Genomic DNA, 27847 nt, shown 5'->3' on the forward strand with positions numbered 1-27847 from the left:
TTTTTGAATTTCCAAGTATACAACATAAAGGTTTATTTTTAAGTATGATAACCACTTGCATAATATTTTTTACAATGACCACAACAAAAATAAATCAACCTTCTTAAATTGTATAGAGAATGCATTTTTGAGGAAAAGGAAATTAAAAAAATTAAAAGGTTGCCTAGACAAGAGATTCCTTTGAATAACAGAGTGATGCCTTTCTCTAAGTACCCAGGTGAAAGGCTTGCCTCAGGAAATTCTTGCCACTGCCTTCAGGACATAGATGTACTCTGGCTCTACACCTGGGATAGGTGATTTTCCACTTTGGACCATCTCTGCTGTTTTCATGCCCTTATGTGCCTATGAGGAGGGAGCAGCCCTGATTACAAGTGCACTTTAAACAAATTAGTAGTTCTGTACAGCCTTGTTCACAAAATGGTTTTAACTCTCTAAATATTCTGTCATTGACGCTGCTGTGAGGTTGGTTTCTTCATTCTTTTTCCAGTGGAAGTTATTGAGTGCTGACTATTTGGGGAAGGTAGTGCTTTGTCAGTAATTTCTTCCCTAGCAGACAAGAAGTTCCTCCTTATATTCTTCATTGCTGCTCTCTACATATATCCAGTGTATTGGCTAGAGAATGGAGATTTCAGTATTTTTTCTTAGTTATTTCAATGATCGTCTCCTTGGAAAAGTGAACTTCCTTCTTGTGGGAGAAGCACACGAGATCATATGGTGTTTTTCCTGATAAGATCTATGCTTCACCAAGAGCTGTGTGCAAAGTACCTGACCAAAATCTCTTTTGGGATATCTTAGTGATATCATATCGCCAGCCTCTTCATTTAATTCTGTGAATGAATGAATGAATGAATGGACTTCCAGTAATTCATTCTTAGGAGTTATGCTGCTATCAGGTAGGCTCTGCATACAGTACTTAACTGCTCAGCATTAAAGAGAGGATATAAAGAGGCTTTTTCAGTGGAAAAGCGAAACCTCCACCTACAAATCCAAATTCCCAGATATCTTAGTGGTGAACTACAGAGATTTGGAGTGATTTAGATGAGCTGTTAATTCCTTTTAATAAATCAAGGAAGACAGCATTATTGGGATTCAGGTAGGAATGGGAGGGATCAATGAACTCCTAATGTCTTTATAGTAAAAATTACTTATTTTAAATGGTGTAATAATTGATGATCTTTACATGTTTTATTTCTATAGATGTCTGTGATAGTCCCTGTGCCATCTAACCTATCTGTGGCTCTGACCCTGAAGTGTAACTGGGCTTCCTGTCAAATACACAAAGGAAGGAGTTTTACAGTGTTCGGCTCTATTATTTTTTTAAGGGTTTTTTTTCTGAAAGCAGCATGGATGGAGTGCTGCCGCTGGCTATTTTTAACCTTAGGGCCAGTTGCCAGTAATGATAACTTATCAGCAAAGAAAAGGCTAGGAGGTTTTAGCATTTGCTAAGAGTAAGTAATGAGAGGACAGATAATAGCATTGGTGTGTCAGGACACAGACAGGGGAATTGTAGCCAGGACCAAATCTTCCCCTTCTCAACTGCTCTTTATGTAAGACATCTTAATTACCCCCTTGCTTTCTGTGTGATGAATTAACTATACAAACCATGGTCCCCTGGAGAGCTATGGGTGGTGACTAGAATGACTTTCTGCCTTCACTAGCTCCCATTGGGTTCATGACAATTCTCTCTGAAGCAATTTTGTAACAGTAATATTTTAGGTTTAATACTTGAAATTGTCAATTTTGGATGGCCAGGAGTTGTGGCTGCAACAGCAGGCCTGGCACTAAACTGAAGCTAAAGAATTCCTCAGCAGTCATTCATGTATCTTATCTGTGTGAACCCTGAATTTGGGCAACAGCCTCCAGAAAGGCTGGTTCTGAGGGAAGCACCTCAGGAGAAACCCTGCAGCAGGCTCCTTCCTAAGGAAGCCAATCGATACAGGCAGCCTGAAATAAGTCTTTAACCTTCACAAGAGTTTCTCTTGCCTCTAAAAGTGTAATCTAAGTGGAAGCCAATATTGCTGTTAGTGCACTGAACGAGAGGCCACCTGTTTTGAACTGTTTCTGTCCTGGAGCCTGGGCAGGGATGTGCTCCTAGGGAGGCAGGGGCTATAGTCTACTCTGCACGTATCTCACTTAGCCTAATGTTGTTCACTTTTATAGATGCTGCTTATTATATAACAACAGTGGTAATGATCAAAATGATTAATGAGTGAAGTCCCTTTCCTCTTACGGTCATAATTTGCTGCAGTGCTGTATTTTGTCACCCGCAGCTTCTCACAAGAGTCATGCGTTTAATACTAAGCTTGTGTTCAGAATGTTTTACTCCTTGATGTGTTTAATGAAGTCTGGCTGCATCTGCAGCACTGCCTTTACCTGTGCAGTGTTTTTCACAAAGAATTTTTTGCTTCCTGCAGCCTTTCATGACTAACTTTCCTAAATGATATGAACTGTGCAATTATATTTTATTTCTGACAGTTTATAGCTTAGTATTTAAAAAAGGCACTTAGAGAGCTTGCTTATTTCTGAATTGGATGTACCTGGTTTTGTTTCTCTTACTGAATTCTGTTTAGCAGTTTTGAAATTGCGGTTTCTGGCAGTAGTGAATGGAATGAATGTAAATACTTTAGTACTTTCCCTTCAGAATTTTTCATATTTTAGTTGGAGTACATAGATATTAACATACAAATTTGGGAGAACCACTATGGTTTTGTTGCTGCGGTACACAAAGTTATGAAAGTGCGTATTTCACTGTACAGAAGAGCTACTGAAGACTTCTTTTGATTTGTGTGTGTGTTTTTGGTTTTTGGTTGTTTTTTTCTTTTGAGCTAGTATGGCCAAGAATTAACGTTCTGGAGCAATCTCTGTTGTATCTGTTATATTCTTGGAATGCTATAAAGCTGTCATAGGTAACTACAGGATGTCACATAGCCTTTATATTTTGCCCACTGGCTTTTTTTGTTTTCTTAGTGTCTTTTATATTCTTGAATGCTTTTACCTGTCATGGTTCAGAGCCTTGATTCAAATATTTAGGAACCTAGATGCCTTGTCGCAAACTTGTTCAAACTCCATTGGCTGGAAATATATCTTGATAAACTTCTTGGGTTTTGTTCAGCAAGGACTATCTTGAGAAGAACCTTTAATATTTCAGTACTTCAATCCTGTGAAAACCAGGCATACCGAAGTATCTAATATAGTATTAGCTCAGTGTTAGGTTTGGAGCAAAACTTTTGGTTTTATTGGTAAATATTGATTTATGCAATCTATATTCTTCATGGGAAATTTTTAAAGACATTATAAAAGTTATGGTTTCTAGATAAAAATCATTGAGATTGTCACTGCTTAAGATGTGGAAAGTATTATTTTTTCTCAAGAGCTTGGCTTTTTATCCCAATCTAAAATCTGTACCTTAGCATATATAGAGTTCACACCTGTCTCTTGCTAAAGTGTCAGGGAGAACCTATATAGATGTGCAGGCCCAAGGTGTGACCTCTTGCCTCCCACCCTGTGGGATGGCTGTAGGGACTCAGGGCATGGCTGTGTCACCTTGAATCACACTCCTGTAAAAAGATGTGTAAGAACTGATCAGAGGATCCCTTGTTTGCTCTGGAGCCGCAAGGCAGATCAGGCACAGGCTAAGAGGAAAGCTTCAGCTACATCCCAGCCATGCCCATGTCTGGCCATGTACCTTACTGATAAACCCTGACCTGTGGCTTTACTTTCCAGCTTGACCTCAACGAGCCTTATTGCTATAGATTTGTCTGATGATCACTGGCTCAGCAGCTTAGCCAGGTTAGCATCACCAGCCTTGAGCTCCTACTTTTGTTCAGGTGCCACGGGACTGAACACCTCTGTTCAGTGAGGCCACTACCCTGTGTCTGCTTTGGCGTCACCTTGGGCTCCCGACTCTGCTTTGCTTGGAGAGGAGCTGTCTCCTGCACCTTCCTGGCAACAGACACAAAGCTGTTTTCTGGTCAGTTGAACAACCTGACTTTGCATACAGAATAACCAACCCCAAATGATGAGGCACACTGCACTAAACCATCTTTGAATGATATGTGTTATACAGTTGACCACTGTCATGTAGCTTGAATTGGTCTGCTAGCTTATTTTGATGCCAAAAGTGGGCAAAAGAGCCTGAAAACCAATTTTTTTCTGGTGTAATAAAATATTATCGACTTCAGTAGAACTATATTGACTACAAGGCTGCAGAGTTTATACTAATGTCTTGTCTCAACAGAAAAGTTAGTTTAATTCTGATACTGTTTATTTCAGTGAAAATGAAATATTCTTAAACTTTTATTTGCTCTTAAAAAAAAAAAGAAAAAAAAAAAAAAAGAAGAGCACTGGGTAAATGGGATCACATGCAAACTCTTGGACAAGGACCCAAAGCTCTCATGGTCTTTTACCAAAGGAAAGTTAGGAAAGTTTGGGACTTTCATTGTTCTGCCCGTCACCAAGCACTAGCCAAAACTGGGGAACATCTGTGTCTGGGTGTTTTTTTCCAATCTTCAGTATTACTGCAGTAGTTAAGAGGAAAATCTTCTTGAATTGCGAGTCTAACTTACTGTGTATCTCGAGAGAATTTTACCTTCCATTCCCCATAAATCAATTTACAGTGACACATCTTGCAGATGGTCTACCAGCAACCAAACATTTGGTGCAGCTGTCCATATATCAGACGTCCAAGTTCCAGGATATAATGTCCAGTTTTGTTTGCTGGATGCTCAAATAATGGAACCACTGGTTTGGTTTATGGTTGCATAATTTTATGGAAGGAGAGAGATCAGTGTCATTGCAGTCAGACAAAATAGCTCTGTCATTTCAGGTTCAGGGCTGTAGTCAGGTACACAGTGATGTTTCATTTGTCTGTCTTTTAGGGATTAGCACTGTGTATTTACCTTCTAAAATGATTAACATAATACTGAGGAGAGACTCCCTTGCCAACTGAGATGTCAACAAAGATAATATTAACTGTGACAAGCTGAAAAGAAACAGTACTCACCACATGAAGGGGGGAAAAGCAAAAAAAGTTCTTAACTGGTATTGGATCCTTATGGCACAGGCAGGTGTTAAAGGTACACAGCAGACAATTACAGCACAATTAGAATTACAGAGCTGGCCTCTCACCTCAATTAAAGGGAAACCTGGTGTGGGCAATATAACAAGGAGGGGAACTGTTCTTTCCTTTTATCTTGTGAAGTGTTTCTTTCTTTGCTTCCATGGACTGTTTAGTCAGGTCTTCAATTAGCGTTTAGTAGAGGTGTGAATTCTTTCTGCTTTCCTATGAGAAAATCCATACTTAAAAAGAAGAAAAAAGGTAGACTTTGAAAACTGAGAAGAAATCTCAAGGCGGGTGGGGGTGGGAAAAGGAGCAAATAGTGTCTCACTTGCTATTAACTGTTGTGGGTCTTCTGACTTCAGCGCACTTCCTCAGGCACCCTCCTCCACAAATCTATCTCTTCTATTCCTTCAGAGCCAGTGACTTCCCATTGTCACTAGGTGACTCACTGGAAGCATTAGAAAGGGCCTGGATATTGACATCTGTGCTAGCTCCTCAAATCACTGTTCAGCTCCTTTTCAAATGACCTTTGAAGATGGAGATCAGCCCTCCTAATGAAGGTACATAGCAGTGCAGTAGAGCTGTTTCTCACCACTACCCATAGACATATTTACAATCACATTCTGTTGTGTGTGGATATGTCTTTCATTATTCTTAATGCTGAAATATAATCTAGTAGATCATCTTGTCACTTTTCATCCCCCTGTCATTATCACCAGGCAGCAGCTAGGTTACTGACCCTGTGGGTGAAGGGAGGATGAATTTTTTTAATACAGAGACAATGCTGAACCTAGTGTGGAAAATTGAATGAAGGTGAAAGGGTCTTTAGAGTGCTTCCTTTGCTAAGTTAAGTTGTCCATTTGATTCCATACTTATGAAATTATTGATGTTTGACAGAAAAAGAGTGTTTTCAAGTTGTGATTGAACTAATCTGCGTCTTCATATGATACTTTGGTAATCGTTGGTTACCAGACTCTCTCCCATCTGTAAGAGCAATGGCTGATATCTATACAGGAGTTAACATATACTGGCATGTAAACAGATATATATATGTATGCAAATGCACCTTCTAGGTTCCATATGTAACACTGTTTAAAAAAAATAAATCACCTGCTTAATCTTGGCATGATCATACTTGCTTAAGAAACTAATGTTAATGTGTAACTACAGAGTAGATGGGAGCACTTCTGAAAGATATACCAAGATGATCTCTAAACTGAACATTTAAGTTAAATTTGTGCTCAAAGTCCAGAGAATATGACTGAGGCCACAGTCTTCTCAGCTTTCTATGTATGTTTAGTCCAACATGATGACATTTTGCAAGACAAGCTGATATCATGCGTCTTTAGATGTTTTTTCCCACCTCTTCTTGCAATGTCCTCGCAGAGAAACTCTCTTTTTCAGTTCTAAGGGTAGACACTATTTAGTTTTTGTTGCAGGGGCTAGTTTGTTTTCTGTCCATATGGACTGTCAGTGGTTTTGATTTTCTTGACTGCTTGGTACCTGACATGTTTGATAGAATGTATTCTTTTGGTGTGCAACAGGAGTGAATAATTGGAAATTGAAGTTAGTGAATGATTGCCATACTCCCTACAGTGAGCAGAAACAAAAACCTCCTGTTATTTACATCTTAACATGTTCAAGCTTGTTCCTATGGGAAACAAATATGTAGCTTTGGTTTAAATGGATTGGCTGAATATGTTTATTAAAATGAACATTGTTCCATCTTCCCTTAATTTCCTCTTTAAGAAAATAAATTCTTTTTACTGAAATCTTAAATTTTTTTTTGGCTCTGAATGATGTGAAACATGAAAGATGTACCTTAAAGTTGCATGTAGCTAGTGTATAGATCAATTGATCCTACTTACACATTAAGAGGGTTTTGCAGATATTTGCTCCAACATCAGAAATTGGAAATATGAGCAAAAATTTCATCACGGTAAATTAGAAACAGACATTCTTACAAGCTGCAAATCTTCTTCTGACATTAAGACTTTGCCTTAGATTGCTCTTGAGCGGCACTGTGTACTTATTCAAAATCCTGTAGGTAGATAAGAGGTGGTGTAAGGTGTAGTTTTACTTTAATAAATGTTTAAGACCCTTATTTGGGCACGAGGGCTTAGTTTCTTGCTTTGTTTTTGGGTTTTTTTGCTATTTTGGGGACAACTGCACATTCCTGACCGGTGGCTGAGTTTGAAATGGGGTCCAGAGAACTCTGCTTATAGCCTCAGAGCAGCAAATGTTATTTTTCATCTGAAAATCTGCATTATGGCACACAGTAATGCTGTGGATACTCCATCCACATCAAGCTTTCTTTAAAAGTTTATGAGCTTGTTCACTGGAATGCTGTGTCCTTAGGGAAAGAAGCACAAATAAATATATCTGCATAGTTAGCAGGTTCTGATTTAGCAAAAATTCTGTCCCCGTCTTATGTGAACAAAGGTGGAAAAATGGACTCTGGCAACATCATCTATATCCATAAGATATTCCACACAAGGGTTTGTAAAGGTCATGAAAGATTTTGTGCCCACAGAAAAAGTTGTTATTTCTGAAATATTACTCTGTGTCTGGACTTGACTGACTAGTGAATTATGAAAAAAAGAGAGGGAGTTTGTCTGCAATGATTATAGGAGGGGAAAATCCTACTCAAACTTTGATTTCTATGATGATGACTCTTATGCAAGTATTATGCTTATTAATAAGGCCCTGCAAGATATTCCCCCAAAGCTTGGAATATGATCATGTAGTTCAAATGGACCCTCTTGATTCAAAACCACGAGGACAGTTCCAATACTTAATTTCTAACCAAGCGCCTTGGTTTGCATTCAGGTGGTGGTAACCCTCCTTCACAAGCTGTCAGACAGCTATGGATGAAGTGTTTGAGAAGTTTTAAGGTAGGAGTGCAACATTACATTTTGTTGTATAACATAAACATTTTGGGGATTTCCTGACAAAGCACCCTAATGTCTTAAGGGATTGTGGGGGGCTGAAATACTTTACCCTTGAGATTTTGCACTGCAATTAATCAACAGCATGTGTATATCTCTTCTGCTTTTGTGATGATGAGCCTCGACAGGTGAGCCTTCTCTGGACAGAAAAATTTCACTTCTGTACAATCAGCCTGTCACATTTTGAAGAGCATTAACTTAATTTTTAAAACAAACATCTGGAAATAGAAATGTAGGTTAGAAGAAATAGAACTATGAGGTCAGATACAACAGCCTTCCCCCAGCAATCTATTTTGAAAACCCAACATTTTTCTAATACTAAGTTCACTCCGACATGGAAAGCTTCAGATTAGTTTTCTGATGAGGTTGTGGGTAGTGGAATCACACTGAAGCAATTTATGGATCGATCCAGAATGGCCCACAAACTTGGGGTGAAAATTCATGCTTCTGCAGCTCAGTGTGGAATATATGGTTTGTAAGATGACTGAGGCGCTCTGTCAGGGAAAGAGTAAGGGTTAAGGTCAGTATTAGAGGACTAAATATAATAATTCCTTCCTGAATCCAGTAAAAGCCTAGAAGTAAAGCTATGATTCTCATGAGTCAGTGTTACATATGGAGCTTGAGTAGCATCATAGTTCCTCTGCCAGAGGAAGGCAGAGCTGCAGGTAGGTGACAATTATTGAAAATGAGAGTGAAAGATACAATTTGTTTGTAACTCCTCAAAGCTTATGATGAGAGGATAAGGTTTAGTATTTGCATGGGACTGTGTCAAATGTCTAATTTTCTGATGGTCGGGCAAAGATTAGGGTTGCACAAGACAGGAGTGAAGACTGTTATTTATTGTTGGACTATGGGGTTCAGTAGAGTTAAGACAGACTGGTATTTCCAGGGGATAGTGTTGTATCTCCATTACGGTGGTCACTGCTCAAATTAATTCCATCACAGAAATCATGTGAGTTAGACAGAAGGTGCTGGCAAAGCAACCAGCTTACATGGACCTCGTGTGAATGGTATGGATGGAAATGCCACCTCTCATCCTACCTTGCTCTAGGATGCAGCAATGAACTTGTTGGCTCCTACTTCCCCTAAGTTTTCCCTTGGGACTGATAATGCTATGTGCATGGGGAAAAGGGAGCCTCATCTTTGATATGATTTCAGTGAAGCAACTGGGCATAGCAGGTATAAATTTTGCTATTTCAGTGTCCTGGAAACAATATGCTTTCAGCATACAAAGACAGTAATTTCAGTTGCTCTGCTTATGATCTGCTAATACTCAGTTACATACATGTTTGGATCTAGTCATCTTGCACATAAAATCTTCAGTGCACATGAAAACACATCCAGAGTGAGTTAGATAGCTGTTTTATTACGCATCTGTCCAGATACCTAGAAATGGCTGTTAGAAATGTATTTCCAGAGCTGTGATTCCATCAGATATATTGCATAAAACAAATGCTTCTGTCACAGAAATTTTACTTTAGTACAGCTAAAAAGAAATGTTTATTTGTGTATGGGTACTTATGGAGGGGATATAGAGGGAAGGTTGCAGGTGGCTCTGGAAATTTGATGGTAGATTACCGAGACAAATTAAGTTTTCACTCACTTTAAAATGCTAAGGGATTTGGGAAAGTCAAGCAAAAGTACTTTGGCCCTTAAAATTTTGTGATGCAGCTTATCCCCTGCCAAAAAACGAACCAGTAAAGCACATCTGAGTAGATGCTGAGTGCTGGTAGGGACTTTGGGGAAAAATGCAGTTCATTACTACTCAGCACTTGTCTTCTTGATTTTAGTGAGTAATTAAGTTGCAGTGGCCCTTCTAGTGATCTGAGCTATGCACAAGAAATTCAAAGCCCAAAATCCAATAGCGTGTGCTCTCCTGTTTCCTGACTAATCCTATAAGATGCAGTGGGTTGAATGTATGATCTAATAAGAGAACATAACTGCAGTCAGCTCACTCTTCTACAGAAATTAATAGTGAAAGCCCACTGAAATAAAGAGAAAGAAACTCATTTATGAAGGAATAATAAAATAAAATAGCTGAAGTGGAAAGTTGCCTATTGGAGAATCAAATCTTGTAAGCAATTGTGTTAAGTGTAAAGTATGTCCACTGTGCTTCATACACCTGTGATTGCTGAATCTCTTGTGTCTACTCCCTCTAGTAACCACGTTGACAGACAGTGGCCTGGGAAGGTAGTTTCGTGCAGCAACATCATTCAGAAATTTTGGATGCAGAATAATTTACAAGTGAAAATGTATCTGAGAGACTTCCTCACAGGCCAAGGAAGTTTGTAAACCAAATTACTACTGTATACACACAAGTAAAAACTCTACATTTGTAGAAAGCAAGAGAAGGTAGACATAGAATTGCAGAAGCTGGTTATTGGGTCAGTTATTAAATTGTATCTTTGTAGCTCTGTTACACACAGCGAACTGTTTTCACCCTTCTGTGGGGAAAAGCTACACACGGAAGATACTTTGCAAGCTATGGAACTGACTGAATACATCTACGCCACTCTGGAAAAATTTGCAGCCAAAAATCTCACTTTTTCATAAAAAATTTATCAAACTTCCTCTTTCTCTGCAGTGAAAACATACTGTCTTTTCAACCCCAGCACTATCTCCTTGCTTCAGTACTTAAAATCCTCCATGCTTTCTCCAGCTCATCTTTTCTTATACTCCTCTCAGCCCCTCTGAACCCCTAATGCTGTTCAAAGCTGGCACAGAAACCAAAAAATTGAATTAAATACAAACTGTAGGTCATTCTTTACTGCAGTTTCTTCACCTTCTGGTTTGGCAGCAACATGATGGTCCTGTCTAGCATCTGGCAGTTTACCATACTGCGGCTCCGCAAGATAAATCAGGGGCCAAGGCTTATCAGCTGTTTTTAAAAAGTTAAGGATTAATTTCCCTGGAAGGAAGTTCAGCTACTGTTGTGGGACTGCCTGTACCAAAACACTCTAAGGCACTATGAACTTGGCAACTTACTAGTAGCAAATTTAACATGTGAAACTTTCTGTTGGTGGAAGAGACCACAAGTTTTGCAAGAAAGTTTGCATCTACACTCACACATTTCTCTGTGGTGCATTGCAACTTGCACGTCCCTTCCACAAACCTGCAGCTGTCTGCTCCTGTGTCCTCTGTGCATCTGGACCAAGTGCTCTTGTTTGTCCCAAGGAAAATCAAGCAGTAAGTAGCTTTCTTTTCCGAGTTGTGGGGAGACCTAGGCAAAACAGCAGAGCCTCCTTTCATATAAAACTCAGTTTGGGCCACATCTTAAGTGAGGAACAGATCAAGGATGAAAACATCTCACCTCTCACTTAAAATCAGTTTGACAAGTCTTTCTCAGTTACAGTCATCTGTAACAGAGAAACAGACTCCACAGAGTGTAAAGATATTGCTGATTTCTTGGTTTTGGCTTCAAGGCCCTTTGGGCAAGGTCTCTTACTGTTTTTTAACAGTGTCCAGCACCCAGCAACTTTGGTTTGACTATAACAATAAGGCCCCTGACTGTACAAGGTAGACTAATGACACTGGGCAGGCATATGATAGTTCATCTGCTGGGCCAGAAGACAGTCCTACAGCTCTAACCTTTGAGGTAAGACCTCTGCCCCAGGGCTCTGCTCTCCCACCAGCTGGATGAAAACCTGTGACTGAACACCAAGGAAAATAAGAGGAAAGAGAGGAGTGCCTTGTGGCTGTTGGCCATACTTAGTTGCCTTGTCACCTGTGGGACATACTTTTATCCAGAATGGTGTCAGATGAGGTACAGTTTAGCATGACCATATTCTGTGTGATACAGGATTCTGATATCTTATGGCTTCATAGCTACAGTGGATCAGTAATAAGTTTATAATGTTTTCATGCCTGATATTAGGCTTATTCAGATTCTTAAATATCCTGATGTCTTATTTTGCTGTTCATTGCCTGCAAATCCACTGTTCAGAAGCAGATCATTATACCAGGAAACAGCAATGTTGGTGTTTCAGGAGGTATGTAACTGTGGATGCTTTCTATGGGAGGTTTCTTCTGACCCTTGATTTGTTATTTGCCACCACCACGGAGCAATTTCTCATCTGGCTTCTGGTTTTGCTATTGTCTTTGGTTACAATGGGCTAAACTCATTTGTACTTCAGCTCCAGGGAAGTCAGCGGAGATTCAGTTCGGGTTAATTAGGAACGGTGTTTAAACTTCAGCAATCGGAATCAGGGTATTTTGCTATGGCTTGTGTTACTGCTGCGGCTTATTCTTTATCTGCCAGAACAGTCTTTTAACCAGTTTTTGTCCAGTCCTTGAGGATGGGATTGGAAAGAACCAGACTGGTTTGTGGTAGAAATGCTCAGTCATGTAGGAGCTGATCAGGTCATAAACACCTACTTGCTTTCTATAGGTCAGCATATACTTCGACTATCACGGTTTATGCTGTTTTTACTATTACTTTTTAAATTTAATTTAATTTAATTTTACATATTTAATTAATTATAACACAATTAATATAAATTATTTATACTATAATTACTATAAATAATAAATAATATAATTAATATAAATTTAATTTAAGATTACAGACTATTACACTGAAGGGGTTTTATGTCATGGCCAGATTCTGCTCTTTCCTTTCACTGAAGAACTGAGATCTTTGGTCTGTACCAACTATTGTTCCCACAGACATTAGCATCCATCTTTTAGTGATGTCATTATGGGATTTTGTTTCATTTTTCTAGAAGTCTTTCTAATTGTATGGGTTTTTTAATTGTAGAACAATTGGATTTGTGTATGTAAAGGGAAAGCTGAGTTTAGTAGTCTATTGCATCTGATAAGCAGCAAAGGCAGGGCACCTATGAACACATTTGGCACAACTTTACTTGCTGATACCAAGACCACTGGGTAGAGAGAGCATACTCCTACTTCTGTGTGTCCCTGTAAGGGATAGGCATGCTCCAGTTTTTAATAAATGTGTTTTCCATCTTAGTTTATATTAAGATCTATAGCATGAATCACAACATAGTCCTGGTGACTGTATTATACTCCTACTGCATACACCTACAGCTATCTCACAACAAACAAGCTCACAAATTACAGCTTTTCTCTGCTACTTTGTGACACTGCTACTGGTATTAGAATGCCAATTTACTAGCAGACTGCTCTCTCTAACCCAGTAATAGCAACAACACGAACAAGTGAACTGTCTGAAGTATGTTTGAAAGTTGTCATGTCTGCTACTGATCTCAGGAGTAGATCTATGGTTGTTAAGACATTGATTTCCTTGATAAAATCAACGATTCAAAACTGTCTTTCATTTAAACAATGGGGCTTATGACAGGAACTGTTCAATTATGCTTTTTTCTTGTGTATATATTGTCAGTTTTCTTGATGGTTCCCCAAAGACATCCCATCTGGGAGAAAAACATGTTCAGTCCAGCATTACTGTCTTCCTCTGTGGTAAGGGAAAGCAGACATATTGTATCATCAAAAATAGCATTGCCTGACAGCCTCTAGAAATATACATCACACATCGCTAGCTATTTTAAGTAGCTAGCTAAAGGAAGAAAACCTCTCCAACATATCTCAGTTATAAGTATCGACACATTAACATTTTACATAAAAGAAACAGCTCTTCATGAGCAGAAACTTACAACGAAGCAGCTAAACATTTTTAGCCATTTTGAACAGAAAGATACATTAGACTGCTTAGATCACTGAGGATACAGGTTTGGGCAATGCCTACAGAGAAATTAAGTGAATCAATGCACTAGGTATTCACTCCATCCCCTAAAGAATATTGCCTGGTTATTATATAAGCTCAAAACTTCCATTAATGACCCCAGATCAGATGATTACACTGAGCAAAAATCAGTGCTGAAGGGAAAGGAAAACCATACAAATCATGGGATACAATTCTGTACCCCAGCATCATCCTGAAGTGCTTTCCTCTGCTCCAGGGGAATTATTTAGCATTTGTACTGAAATAAATTCTGAGAACAGTAGCAACTCTTGAGGATAAATTTTGGTCTCCTCAAGCTTGCCTGGATTTTGGAGCTAGTAGGAAATGCAGCCTCCATAGGTATTCCAGCTGGCATGATGGGGATAGGGAAATGCATGTTGCTGTTCCTTACTCTATTCAGAACTCTTCAGAGTAGCTGACTAAGCTGTAAATATGAAAATGTGCTGCAATTTTGCATCAACGACACTAATATTCTTTCCATCTCAACTATTATCTGACAGTAGAGGAATATTTGCAGTTCACTGGACTGTTATTGGGGTAATGCCTCAATTATTACCTTTTGTTCAACAAGAAGACCCAAAGTACACTTTGGCTTCTGAATGGGATCAATTTAAGCACTTTTGTGCAAGTTAAAATGCTTCCTTTTGAAAAGTCTTCCTCTTAAATTTACTGCATTCATTCATTGTCAGCACACCCTTACTTTGCAAGTGGTCACTAATCTTTCCTCTGAGAGGCTGGTGACAAGGTTACCTGCAGTCTGATATAGCTTACAAGGCAGGGGGACATCCCTGTGGGCTCTGAATGCAGTTTGACTGCTAGCTCCAAGGATGCTTAGAATATCCCTTAGCAAGGGCCAGACATCAGGGGTCTTCTGAGGGTGTCCATCTGTTTGTCACTGCTCAGAAGACTGAAACACATTAGTAGAATGCATCATGGAGTAAGAAATTCAGAGCTTTTATTCTTTTGAGCTTTTTAATCTCCCTCAATGCAATCCTTAAACAGTACTTGATTTGAGAGTAGCATTTTATCTGGATATTCACTATTTTTTCTTCTGTTAAACAAAAATTTAAAAATCTTGCTGACACTATGTTTACCAGCAGACAGATAACATATGCAGAATGGTCTCTGGTCATCTTACAATTGCATAGTATGGAATGGTAGGGGTTTTTTCAGGGCTCATAACAATAAACATCTCTCTTGTAGATACTAGTCTCCAAAACCCAGGTAGGTCATATAAGGGAAAGTCTTATATTATTGGTGATGCTTTTGACTTGCTGTGAGACCTTGAATAAAAGACAGCCCCTCTACATTGCCTCAGTTTACGTTCCCAGCCACTTCTTCTCTATGTGTCTCTGAAACCTTTGGAACACAACATTGTCCCTTAAAATAAAAATAAGTAAGCAAATCTTCATACAAAACAGCTTTGTGGTTGCAAGGATTGCCAAGAAGTTGTTGCTTGTTTTCTCATTTTTGGAATTGCTAAGTCTATGGAACTGAAATAAATAGAATTTACTCTATATATTACAAAGCACAGGAAAGCCTATGAGTTACATAGCTCCATCCTGGAATAGTAACAAGCACACAGGATGCACCTGTGGTGTTGTCATGACAGTGATTATTGTCAGAGTTTCCTGATCTGGCTGATGTTAGATGAAATAAACTTAATGTACTAAACTTCACTAAACCTCATTGATTTGCTTTACTAATGAAAAAAGTAATCTATTTTTCTTAAAGAATGTCTAAGAAAAGGAACTCACCATTTAAAAAAAAAAAAAGGAAGTTCTAGAGTAACTGAAACTTTGCCTTGTTGTAGTACTAGGGAAAGCACTGTAAGTTGTCTGTAACTTCCTCTGTGCTGCTTTGTCCCTTTTTCTGTCTCTTGAAAGAGCTCTTTTCCCTGGAGCCTCAGAATCTGCTCTTGCCTCCTGTTGTTATTTAGAGAGCATGCAGTGGAGTTTCACCATCAGCATATAAAGGTTTAATAGTGAACTGCAAAACAACATAACCTGGTCATGCTCTGCTACAGTTTCATGTCTCTAGATGTGCTCTCCGGACAGCCTCAAAAAATGTTGCTGTCCTAGTTTTGGCTGGGGTAGAGTTGATTTTCTTCTTAGCAGCTGGTGCAGTGCTGTGTTTTGGATTTGGTGTGAGAACAGTGTTGATAACACAGTGATGGTTTTGGTTGTTGCTAGGTAGTGTTTTTATGAGGTCAAGGACTTTTCAGTTTCTGCCAGTGAGAAGGCTAGAGGGGCACAGGGGCTTGGGGATGGGACACAGCTGGGATGGCTGACCCAGGCTAGCCAGGGGAATATCCCATACCATATGACATCGTGCTGAGTATATATAAGTTAGTGGAAGAAGGAGGAAGGAGGGGACATTCAAAGTGATGGCATTTATCTTCCTGAGTAACTGTTAGGCGTGATGGAGCCCTGCTTTCCTGGAGATGGCTGAACGAACACCTGCCTGCCAATGGGAAGCAGTGAATGAATTCCTTGTTTTGCTTTGCTAGCATGCGCGGCTTTTGCTTTTCCTATTAAGCTGTCTTTATGTTAGCTCATGAGTTTTCTCACTTCTACTCTTCCGATTCTCTCCCGTATCCCGCTGTGGCGGGAGTGGGTGAGCAGCTGCATGGTGCTTGGTTGACAGCTGGAGTTAAACTACTACAGTTGCTTTTGTGCCAAAGAGGTGATGTGAAAGGTCTTCCACTCACTGACAATATCCTAAGTTCACTTTCTTTTTGCACAACTGCATGATGAATTTACAGAAGGCTTAAGACTTACTTTGCAGAACTGGTGTAAACTATTCCTTTATAGTAGCACTGGAATACTTCTCCATGTGAACCCTCCGCCACAGAATAAGTTACAGTATTTCAGAATACCTATTTCCTTTTAGACGGAGAGACATAATGGTTTTGAAAAATGTTATATTTGCTCTGGAGTGTACTGTACACAGAGGTAATTATCCTGAGGTAGCTATCCTTCTGCCCCTCAGTTTCACCAGTTAGGCATGCTCTGGTAGGATCATAATGTGCAATAAAGTGCAATCCACTTTTATCAGGACAGATCTATGAGAATGACACTGTCAGTGTGTAAATTCAGCCAGGAAGGACTAGCAGGTCATTCTCTGATGTCATGTGAGGAGATGGGAGACTTGTTACCTTCTACACCAGAAATTTGTCTATGAGCTATACACTGAGTCCTCCTACAGCATATTTAGGGTTAAAATACAGTCATGAGGGTTTCCTATGTAGGTTTCTGTAGCACTGAGAACAGGAAATGTTTTCTATATTCAGGTTTGTGTTTTACAGATAGGTTAATACCTTTGTTTAGTGGTCAAACAAATATAAAAGTAAGGATATTTCAAAATCAGCTTGGGATCTACATGCCAGCCCCCATCTGCAGAGTGCATTTTTAAAATGTCTGTGTGATGGAGTGGTAGACACCTGTCCATTTTGACAACTACAGACTGTGGGGGTAGAGTCTTGGCTTTGTTCTTCATACTCACTTATGTGTTTTCTTCCCTTACTACTTGGCTGCATCTTTGTTTCTTGAGGAGTTTTTTTTTCCAGATTCCTTGTTAGAACCAAATTATCTTTTTTTGCTTGCAGATGAGGTGTCTATCTATGTGGGTGAGGATAAAGACAATAAATGCAGTATTATTTGAGAAACTGGCAGACTGTGGAGACACAGGTGTGGACACATCTTATGCTTCTGAGAGGTAATTGTAGCTTGGGTGATTTCTCAATGGCAAGTTGCTTCAGTTTTCTTTGTTTTGTTATCCTTTTTCAAGGAGTTGTTGGGCTCAAAGCGTTAATAGATGCAAAGTGCTTTAGAACTGGAAAGAGCTGTCTTAGTGCAGCTGCTGTTATTGTCTTAGTGGCAACTCCGGACTGAAGGGAGTAAACACTTCTCTTGCTGTGCTGTAGCTGGTAAATAAAATTAAATGCAGACTTGTCACCTTTCCGAGTACTGGAGTTAGAGGTTAGTCATCCTCTGTCCTCAGGTTTCCACAGCAATTTTCTGTTGTCATGCTTCAGAACTGAAGGACTTTATGAGGCAGAATACTTCAATAGGCTACCAGAAATAGATGTGTGCAGGTGGCAGTATATTTCGGTTATGAACTATCTGTGGATAATGAATTAGTCTTCCCCTTAATAAACAATTTGTGCAGCATCCAGGAGGGAGGGGGAAAAAGAGCATGGGTATCTTCTAATTATTTTGCCATTCTCCAAAAATGCCTTTGGCAAGATATCAACAGGAATTAATAAACATTAATAAAACTTGAAAGCAACAGCGAAAATTGTTTGATTCAGAGGTGGTAAGTACTTGCCTGCCGCCATCCTAATTGATGTGCACTCTCCAGCCATGATGGGGGCTGTACAGAGAGAAGAGCCCACTTCGATGGAAAGCTGTGGGGGGTAGCCCCATCAGGGAGACGAAAGGCTTACCTTTCACAATATGCTGGGTAATGCTGATAGAAAAGGACTTCCGTTAGCAGAGCAGCAGGCATGGGGATGGAAAGAAGATGAAAAAGTACATCTGGGAATGTGACTGATGGATGGCACACTGGAGGTGAAAGACTCTGAAACTCCACTCTCTTGGGAAGAATCACAGAAAAGAAAGCAGAAGGTGGATGGCCTGGGGAGGAGAGCTTGAGCCAAGTTAGGAATGTGCTGCCCACTGGTTTCACACAATCATGAGCAGAGCCTAGGATCTCCTGTGTAAATGGCTTGTGTTGGTTGTTGGTCAGACTCTGAAGTCCTGAGGGTCCTTGCCACCACGGTTGGCCAGGGTGAGGGCTATATCAGACAAGTGGCTGGTGTGATGGATGTGCTCTTCCCCTCACATGGGCAGAGGGTGTGTTCCAGCTGATGGGCAAGTCCATGGATGAATCAAGACAGACAGTGGTCTGGGCTGTGGTCAGATGCAGCAAACAATGTTTGAATATTTGCTTTTGTACAGACACTGAATTGTGGCTAATCTGATTCTGTGTGACTTTATAGGGCTCTTACAGAGACCTCTATATGGCAGGTCCTATTGTCCTTTCAGCTAGGAAATGTGGACTTTACAGAACTGGGAGGGAAGCTCACTGGATGCAGTCCAGAATAAAAAGTGGACCAAATGAGAGCAAGAGGAGGGATGATGGCTGCAATGTCTTCATGCTGCTGTTATCCTATTCAGTTGGTCCCCTTTATTTCTTCCTTGTGATCCATACTAATTTCTGTTCATAGCTGTGGCAAATACTTCACTCACTCCTCTCTGGGAGGAGAATCTCTTGTTCTTCATGCTCAGAAATGGGATTTTTTGTTTAGCTGTCAGTATCCATGTTACCAACTCTTCCAATGAGTCTCACATGTACAGGTTTTATAGTGATTACTGTCAGGGTGCTGCAAGGGCCAGCTATTCCCTAACAGACCGGGACTCAAAAGAACTTTGCAGGGCAGCCAGGGCCCATCACACCATCCCAGTGAAGAGTAGGTCAGCCCCACCCCTGGGCATCAGACACCTCACTGTGGACAGGGATGGGACGGGATGTGGACCCAGGTCAGTGGGGTCCATAGCCAGACCAGGCAGGGCTGTAGGACACTGGAGGCTGGCCTTGCTGCATCATTTCTGGGGCAGGATCTGGTGCTCCTGGGGATGCTGGGACAGTGGGCAGGGTGAGGAGAGCCCCAGGGAGGCTAGGCAGGGGCAGTCAGGGCTGGTGGTTTGGATGGCCTCCAAGGACCAAGAAAGACTTCAGTAGCTGATTTGCATTTGGCTAGAGTATGGCATATAAGAAATAATAAGCTCTTTCTTAGCTAATGATGACCCTTGAGGGGAGTCTGTGGGTAACATGATGTAGGCTTCCCTCCAGTAAGAAAGTGCAAATCTTTTGACAGGAGCTGCTGGACTGAGTGATTCATCACTGATGAATTTGCTATGGGAAATAGACTGTGGCTAGCTAGGGCTCAGTAAATAGGATCCATAGCATTCAGGCTACTGTATGTCATAAGCTACATTTCAGTGGGAAGCCTTTCTGGGGAACACCTTTTTCTGGAGTTAAGCCAATTTGCTGCTCAGACACAGGAAGATAATTATTTTCCTAATTGACTTCAGCAGTATAGAAGATGCATAATGAAAGATTATTAATAAAATGATAACATTTGTCATTAATGATAATGTTTGTAGTCCTAAATATTGTTTGGAAAGGAAAATAAACCCAAACCTGAGGTTAGTGAAATAGAGCTAGAAAAGAAGAGTCAGTAAATTGGGGATGAGGAAAGAGGAGAGAAAAAAATGGAATCCCAGATGATGGGCCAGAGGTAAGATCAATGAAAAAAGGCAGGACCTGTACAGAGAAGATAAAAAAGAAGCTTAGAAAGGATAAACCAATGAGTTTCTAATTTTCCCATTGGCTTCCTGCATAGAACTGCTCTGAGGCACAGATGCGCACATGCGTCCTTTCCCTTTGGTCATGAATTACTACCTCAGCTAACATTTCTGACTTAAGCAAGGTGCTATATAAAAATGCTTTAGTAGATGGTTGAATGTCTTCTTCACAGGTAACAGTTCAGGTGCATCACGGTAGACTCTTGGAAATATTTTGTTAACTTGCAAAAAAAAAAAAGGAAAAGAAAAGAAAAAAGAAGCCGTTGAAAAGGGACACACCAGGAGATAACCTTTCTCATTAAATCTTAGTGCCCTTGGCCTCCATCTTCAGCAATTATGCAGAAAAATATCAGCTCAGCAGTGTTAGCCACACTACAAAGGAAAGTCTTCCTGTAGGAAATCTAAGGATTCCTCACTCCTTTTATTTATGATGCAAAATGACTGAAACATTGGAACATCACAGACCCCATTTTTGGAAGCCCTGTCACAGGCTGAAAAAACACATGCACACACAGCAGCCTAAAGAAAGAAGGGTGACAATCTTTCTTTCTTCCTTTGGTTTTTTTTTTTTTTTTTTATACTTTTGTATGAACTAAATTCGGGTAGGATAAAAGTCAGCACTTTGGGGAAAACCTAAAGCAGCAGCATGTAAGAAGTTTCATGCTGAATCAGACCCATGCTTCATCTTGTTCTGACATCTTACCTTTGTGAATGGCAATGTTGCCTCGGTGGGCAGGTGATTAATCTAGAGTAACCTGTACACAGGCACAATTTCTTCCTAGTCTTGTCAGATAGGGGTTGGGATTTGCTGTGCTGTATGAAAAGCTGCACTCCTTCTAAACAACTAGATTTTTAAATAGTCGTAAGTTCTGAAGAGTGTGGTTACAAATATAGTGGGTGGGTTTTTTTAAGCCCTTGTCTTGTCATGTGATTTGTTGTGACTGATCCCTGCTAAATTCTGCAGAACACCCTTGTAATCTTACAGGACAAGAATCTCCCTGTAAGGGTTACCTTATTCTAGTTTCACTTGGCATATTTTTATTTTCTGTTTGAAGTTCCATCACTCACACTTATCTAAAACACTTCTCCTGTCGCTAGCAGAAGCGGTAAGAGAGAAAATAGCATCCTGCTTCGGATGGTATTAGTTAAAATGATTGCAAAGAACACATTTAATGTATCCTTTTGTGTAAAATGCTTTTAGCATATATTTTCATCACCCCAGAAGACCTCTTCTACCCTTGCCACTGTGGGAAGTCTTTGTCTTAGCACTACCCACAAAAGCTGGCAGAGTGGCTCAGGCAACTGTTTACATCTGACATCTTCCTCACCCTGTCCTTGCTATAGCTCTCCCTAACCAAATGTTAAAAACGTTGTGTACACAGGCATTTTGGGGGTAATTCTATGCCTCTCTTGTGAAAGTCCAGGGGTCATCCCAATCTAGATTGCTAGATTGTCTGAAATGTTCACTGGGATAACTGTACACTTCCAACTGTAAAGCTTATGCTTTTCTTGAATAAGGAGCAGCTTCTTAATAGTAAGTACTTTTCTATGCTCAAAACCTATAGGTGAGTTGTAACTATTTGGTTGTTCATGGGAGTTTAGCACACCAGTGCTGAACTGGACTGGGAAGGGGTGATCAGAAGCTTTGCATCAGAAGACACTGAACTTGCACTTTTCCTCTGTTTCTTGTCTGGAGTATATGTGTAAGAGGAGGTTTCTGTTCTGACACTGAAAAACTGATTTTACCTTCACAGACTACTACCTTATTATAGAGAATTGGCTTAACTACACCTTTAAATGGTGAAGATAAGATATTTAAAAGCTCTGAATGTACTTTTATTGGTAAATTCCAGTTTGGTACAGTAGCTCCTTATTCATATTCTTGTAAAAAACATTACAAATTACCATCTGTAGGTTACAGGGAATATGGGGTATTGAATATCTTCTATGATATCAGGGCTCTAAGTGTTGCCAGGAACCATGGTACCTTGTAAAGAAACACCTCTGACCCTGACGGTAGAGACTTTTTATTACTGATACACTGAGATAGCCTCCTGCTGTGTATGAAACTTAAGCACAAAGGGAGCTGGGTGTTTTTAAGCAAACCATTATTTCTAACAAAAGATGCTTTTTCTCTCAGCCAATTGTTGAGAGAAAGCAACAGGCACTTATTGTTAAACAAGCCTTGGAGTTTTCCAAGGAAAATAGCATGAGGCTGGCATAATCAATGGCTGTTTGACAGAGCGATAGAAATGCACATGCTACACAGTAGCTAAAAATCTGCCAAGAAGCAGCCAGAATGGCAAATGACCGAACACATTTGGGCAATAGTGTGGACAAAGTGTTGTATGAGGCGTAACCTTTACCCTGTCTTAACTAGTGGATGAACAAAATGCAGTCAAATGGAGCCTTTATTTTTAGGTGGAATGTCATGTTTCATTCAGAAAAAAGGCTATGATGGATGGGTTATTCTCAGCTTGTTTTAGGCTGTGACATTTCCTCATTCTCTGGTTTTCTCTGGGGGCAGTGGAGGGGGCACAAAAAAAATATACGGGCTGCCAAAACACAGAAGAGGCTGGTAAGAGAAAAAGTATTGTTATATTAGCATATCCTTGCCAAATGATCACCAAAGTATATTAGATGAGGCCTACTGTAATTCCTCTCAGTTCCACCATTGCTATAAGGAAAACTTTATTGAATAACACAATGCCACTTTAAACCAATATCCCTCTGTCTAGATGCTGTGATCTGCCTTCACTTTTCCATGATCTTCATATAGCTTGTTTACATTTTTAACTGTCTTTTAAATTCACCCACATTAAGTGCAGATATAACAAAAAAGGTTGCGAACAGCTTCTTTATAGTATAGGCACTGTTATCTTGCCTCCTGCACCCCTTGTCACCATATGGAAGGCAGTATGGCTATGATACCCTGACCAATGCCTGTTTGTGGTGCTGCCAGATGCCATGACAGCATCCTACGTGTTGGGTAGGTCTTGCATCACCAGTCCATTGGCCAGTGAAAGGCCATACTGGCTGCTTGTATGGGGCTTGAAGATGTGTATAGGGGTAAATGGAGCCAAAATAGTGATTCTGTAGTGGCAGAGAGGCACAGCCTCTTCTAACTACTTATCTGACAACACAGAGACTCATGAAATGTAGGGAGTGTGGTACTAGTGGGACCTGCAGTAGTGCCCTGACCTTAACATTGTGAACTTAATTTCTGTAATACCTAATTAGCATGAAATTAAAGTAACTGTAGCTGAATGTCTTTTGAATATGGTTACAGAGCTTATAGAGAAGCTATATACCTATATAGGGAGTTTTCTTGTGGCTACAGTGTCAGTGGCCACAAGTTCTGCAAGTTGATAAAAACTGCTTACGCTGATCTCTGCTGACCTATATGGTTCTTCATAAATAAGCCTTCAGGCCAGAATCACACAGGCATGTACTGAAATCAGCAGAACTAAAGACCTAAAATCCACAGGTGGAAGCTCTACGTTTCAGTCCGCTTACAGTTGCAGCTGAATTGCATTGCTACAAGATGGGACATGTCTCTGGCATCACTGATGGCCACTGTCACTGTAGCCACAAGAAAACCCCTGTGAGTTTTCTGGGGAGTATGAGGGAGGATTAAATTTTCCTTTGCTAAATTTTGGGCAGTGACAAATATTTTTTATCTAGAGGAAGGATTATTTTTATTCTGTGTTGATTGACTTGATGTCCAGGCAGGGCTGGCTTTGTGAGATTGTACAATAGGGATGCCGACACTACCATCCATGGCAAAATGGCTTGGGGACCCCTTAGCAAGCTGGGCAGGAAAAGCTGAAGCGATTTTGTGTACCTTAGAATTTTCAACCCTTATTACTTTGATTATCTTGCTTTTTCAATAGTTTTCTTCAACAGGAACCTTTATTAGAGAAACAAAGATATCTTTGTCTTTTTCCAATTCTTTCACTTGATGTCACTTTCCAGAGATGTTGGATAGCTCAGCAGGTGGAACTGAAGATAATATGATCTTGCTAAGTCAGTGGCAGTAATTTCTGAATCAGTTATTGCTTGTCATTGTCTTGCTTGGGATAACTTTTGTCTCCTGGGAGCTGCTGGGCACTACTCAGACTCCATGTCATTCTTGCTATGGCATGAATGACTGTAATGCAGCAGTGGCAGGCAGCAAGAGATGATATGTCTTAGCAGGGCCAAAGGAGCTTTGCTAGAAAGCATAGTGCCTGCCTTCAAGCTAATGTGTACCTTCTCCTCTTTCACATTACTCAGTATTACGTCCTACACAGAGCAATAGCATCAGCTTTATGGCTATTTGGTGACACAAAACTATGCTAAGGGACTCCAGAGTGATTAAGGATTGAAGCCAAGAGAGTCCAGTATAAGGGTTCAGGTACTGCCACGCATCACAAGATCACCTGGTTGATTTGTAAAACTGTTGGGTCCCAAGCTATAGCTGTAACCCCACTCACTATTGCTTTTTTTTCTTTTTTATAATTCCCATGTCATTTTCATTTTCTCTAATGTTTAGTAGCTCTGAGCCATCTAAAGGCAATGATGTGCTGGTGGAGGCTCTTGGGAACTGTTGGTTAAAATTCTGCCGCCAATACAATGAGAGTTTTAGGGTGATTTCCTGTACTGGGAGATCAGCTCCTTTCTGATACTATCAAAGCTGCCAATGTGTATCTATTGTGCCTATGACACACACAAGGACCGCGTAGAAAACTAAGAACAGCAACACTGCTGACAAGATAAAAACCCTTAGTCTGTGCCACCTACTCACAATGACTATGGTACATACAGAATCATAATCTCAGGAGAACCAATCTTGCTTTTTTTTGTGTAATAACTGTTAGGAATAAATTCATGGGAGGAAATGGAAAACTGGAATTGATCCTGTATTAGCATAGATCAGAGGTGAGTTTTAGGGCAGCATATGTGATTTCTGATCCTGGAAACACCCTGAAAGAACCTAGTTTTCAGAAGGTGGATGATTTTAACCTCAGCCTTCTCTCACATATATAAACTTTAAAACAAAGGGATTTTACCTCACTAGTCATTGTGGAGATCAAGGATTTGGTCTCAAATGCAATTAGTCCAGGCCTTTTGCAAGCAACAGTGTCAATGAAGTTCCTAAGCAAAATCTTGTACACATCTGGTAGAAGAGTCTGGTGTAAATGTTCAGTGAGCAGACCAGCACTTGCAAAGCCAACAAACACCAACTTTTATCAGTTAAAATGCTTTTAAAGAAGGGGAAGAAAATAAAAGGAAAAAAACCCCAACACAAATGCTTTTCCTGATGTGTTTTTGAAGGTCCTGTTTTCCCCCATTTACAACCAGTCATGGTTTCTGGGCGTATGCTGATTAAGCTTTGCTGTGGTTATGGTGTCAGGCTGTGGAATTTAGTCATATGGGCAACTGAACAGTACAAGGTACTCTCTGAAATTCTGAAAAAAGTATTCTAAAATGAGCACAAGAATGAGCTTTGTATTCCTATCTTTCTTAGCCTTAAGAAATATTGGCTGTGTAATACTCTGAAGGTAAGATAGTCATTTGCTCAGTAGTTACACCCATATAGTTTTGCGCATTAGCACTTGAGTGTTTGAAAGTGCATACTGGCTTCGGGGTGTGCACTGACTTATCTCAGTGCAATAAGATCTTTCCTGATCTATACAGCTACCAAACCCAAGCATGACAGTTGTAACATGACATTTTAAAAACACAGAGCAACCCTGCTCTGGTTACAAGTGAACATCTTAAATCTGTAGCCTCTGATATCCTGGCTTGCACTTAGACTTCTGTGTCCTGTCAGATGACTGTGGGGATTCACTCATATTCATCAATTTGTAACTGTCTCATTGAGGGCAACATGAAAAGATGTGACACTACTCCTGGTGGTGATAAAGTTCTGATTTTGCTGAAGCTGTGGAAGCTGAGATGTTTAATCACACATTTGCATCTTCCTCTTGTGGTAACTGCAACATGTAGAGGGCGTGGACGCAAGGTGTGATAGAGCTTTCTTTATCAGAATTAAAAGAGTTGCTGGAGCGGTGCTAATTCTTACTATTTTATATCATTCATTTAATTTAAGGATCTACTGGTTTATGGGAGCTTCTTAGCAAAAGCAGCACCTGCACTGCAATGATACTTAGGTGTTGGCAAGGAGTATCTTCTCCCTCCTGCTTCTTTCCCAAGCAACACTTGGTCCACTGAAGATATTCTGATGCCACCCACAGGAGGACGCAGGTACTTTCAGCAGTTCTGTGCCCTGTGAAGGGTGCTTCAGCAATACTAGCAGGAAACTAGCAGGTAATATTAGCAAGCAGAGGAAACGTCGAGGCATCTATCTGTGTGGACATGTAACTAAAGGTGATATTCAAGGCCCTTATTGTATCCATGCCTCAGAATGGGATGTATGATTTGAGGGCTGGAGCGTAAGATAGAGAACAGAAATCTCACGCTTGGTGTTCATCAGGATTCAGTTAAGTGCAGATTGAGGCTGGATCCTGCTCCTTCCTCTCACAGTCCCTACTATCGGTTACCTAAGTGGTAGGCACCAGTCTACAGCTAGACCACAAATACATTTTTGTGAAAATCTTGCCAGAGCTACGGATGTGCGAGGTCTCGCTCGTTCCTGCAGGGCATCCTGGATTTCTTGCTGTTTTCTAGAGAGTGGAGCTGAACATCCAACACCGTGGTGTGCAGAGAGGCTGTGTCCCACTAGCAGGAAGCAGATCCAGTGTGCTGTCACAGCTCCTAGCCATGACACAGCATGCAGAGTCTAGGAACCAAGCAGCCTTGCCCAACAGTTATTCTGGGACAGCACTAGTACCTACTGATACATAGATTTTTTTCCCTGGTGGCTTCACCAATATATTTCAGCACAATATGGTTCTGCTGTTATTAAGCTAAAATATTTGTGAGATCCAAGTAAAACTAAGGGAAACCTTGGCTCTCTGGAGAGCTTGATTAGTTCTGTGGTTATGCTATGATGCACTAGGTGCATAAGGGAAAAAAATCTCAACTTTTCTTTTACAAGAATAGTAACAGAGATGAGGTAAGCAGAAAAGACAAGGGAGATCATACTGTTTATTACAGTAAATGATATTTAAATGAGTTTTGTGTAAACCTCACTGTACTATAAAAGTAAATTAAGTTTATTTCTGTAGATGCAGAAATAGAATGACTGATCTTTGCTTTTAGTGCTGTGAACAAATTACCGATTAGCAGTATTTTTGCATAATATGCTCAGTAAAATGCTGCTTTTTATCTGCACTGTGAAAAAACCCAGGTTTACAGTGTGTATTTCTAACGTGTGGCAGTATGATGTTGAAGTCTCTAATTAGAGAGTCTGGGGTTTCTGGCAGAAGATTTCAGCTACACCCCAAGTAGCAGTTGTTATACTTTTTAATTTGGAAGTCTTGTGACGAGTGTTCCTGGTATGGGCTAGCAAATTTGTTTGGTTGCCTGCTCTCTATTTCATACCTCACAGTGCTCAGGAGCAGTACTCTGGATTTGCCGGCTCAGCAAACACCTGATGTCAAATTCGCAGCATAAGACTGATTTGCTTGTTTTGCGCTCCTTTCCTTTCCTGGAAAATTTGCATCACTGGAGATATTCTCTTTTCAAAATGTTTTGTGCATATATCTTTATGCCTATTTGGGGGTGGACGGATGCAACTGCAGCATCTCTCTGTCGGTGGCTGTGCTCCAGGAGCTCTATCACTGTCAAATCGGTGTGCCTC

The 27847-nt window shown here is 40.3% G+C and overlaps 1 protein-coding gene across 3 annotated transcripts in view; it reads left to right on the forward strand.

Moving 5' to 3' along the window:
• Positions 1-27847, forward strand: part of CPNE4 (copine 4) — a 320303-nt gene that overhangs the window by 41997 nt on the left and 250459 nt on the right. The gene's annotated exons all lie outside the window — the stretch shown is intronic.

This window comes from Falco cherrug, chromosome 4 (assembly GCF_023634085.1).
Source record: "Falco cherrug isolate bFalChe1 chromosome 4, bFalChe1.pri, whole genome shotgun sequence".
Taxonomy (NCBI): domain Eukaryota; kingdom Metazoa; phylum Chordata; class Aves; order Falconiformes; family Falconidae; genus Falco; species Falco cherrug.